The following is a 1486-nucleotide window of genomic DNA, read 5'->3' on the forward strand; positions in this document are numbered from 1 at the left end:
ACTACTATAACAAAAAAAAACACACAAAATACCTGCTATGATATAGTCTTACCAAAAGAAATGAACATAACTTTGATATGGGTTCTAGATCCAACTACCAATTTATGGGAGAAAACAGACCAGAAGAGTACTTTTGAAACACCGTAAGGCCATAGAGCAAAATCAAGATCAATGAAGGACGCTATAGAAAAAAGGAACCTGGAGTCACATAGGAGATCTATGGATTTTGAAAGACTTAAGCAACATATCAAGCAAACACAATATATGGACTTCAGGATAATGGCCTCCAAAGGTGTCCATTTCTCATGCCTGGAACCCGTGACTGTGTTACCCTCCGTGACGGAAGAGCCTTTGTAGATACGGCTAAGGCTAAGGACTATGAGATGGGACGGTTATTCTGGATCATCCAGGTGGGCCTTTAAAAGTGGAGTCTTGCCCTGGCTGGTGTGGCTCAGTGGACTGAGTGCCAGCCTGGGAACCAAAGGGTCGCTGGTTCGATTCCCAGTCAGGGCACATACCTGGGTTGCGGGCCGGGCCCCCAGTGGGGGGTGCATAAGAGGCAACCACACACTGATGTTTCTCTCCCTCTCTTTCTCCCTCCCGTCCCTTCTCTCTAAAATATAATTAAATAAAAGTGGAGTCTTTTCTGGCTATCCTCACAAAGAGACTAAAGAAGAACCTTAGAAACAGGCAAGGAGAGGCATTCTCCCCCAGAGCCTCCAGGAAGGAATGTTGGCACTGATTTGACCCCAACAAGAGCCATGCCTGACTTCCGGCCTGCAGAATTGTAAGATGATATATTTATGTTGTGGCCCCACCAAGTTCATGGTAATTTGTGATGGCAGCACTAGAAAATGAATACAGATCCAAACAGGCAAACTATATTTTAAAAATTATAATCATCAACATTTGATGATTTTAAGAGATTATAGGAGATTAAGGAATTATTTGACAATTCTAAGAAATTACCTGATGTGATCATAGTATTTCACATCTTTGGGTAGATTAATTTCTGGATATCATGGGTTTGGGTGCTATCTTTATGCAATTTTCTTTGAGTGAATGTTCTTTTTTTTTTCCCCGTGTGTCCAAGGCATGAACCAGGCATGGGCACAGACCAAAGGCCAACCTGGGATAAACACGGAGTCACTTTGTCCCTGGCTGATATGAGACAAGCACCACCAAGCCAGATGCAACTCCACCCAGATCAGAGACAAGAGTGAATGTTCTTAAAAGAAAGGGGGGAGGGGGCCGGACAAGACGGTGGGGGTGGGGGTAGGGTGTAAAAACTAAGCCAGGACGTGGTCTCAGCTGAGATCCCATGGGATGCTCTGGAGCATGAATACCATCACCAAGACAATCTGTCCAGGCAAGGGGTCTGGGTTTCATCCCCTTGTATCAGCCTATCGCTGGCTGTCACTGTCCCAGGTAACACAGAGGTTCCCACTGGCTGAAGGAAACTCCCCAGAGAACAAGGCAGCCATGA

The 1486-nt window shown here is 45.3% G+C and overlaps 1 non-coding gene across 1 annotated transcript; it reads right to left on the reverse strand.

Annotated features, from left to right (window-relative positions):
• Positions 1–1080: 1080 nt before the first annotated feature.
• LOC123823770 lies at positions 1081–1216 on the reverse strand. The gene has a single exon (XR_006786591.1). It is a non-coding gene; the product is annotated as a small nucleolar RNA SNORA48 (small nucleolar RNA).
• Between the last annotated feature and the right edge of the window lie 270 nt (positions 1217–1486).

Source organism: Phyllostomus hastatus, unplaced genomic scaffold (genome assembly GCF_019186645.2).
Source record: "Phyllostomus hastatus isolate PE091 unplaced genomic scaffold, TTU_PhHast_1.1 phas_contig_1162, whole genome shotgun sequence".
Classification (NCBI taxonomy): domain Eukaryota; kingdom Metazoa; phylum Chordata; class Mammalia; order Chiroptera; family Phyllostomidae; genus Phyllostomus; species Phyllostomus hastatus.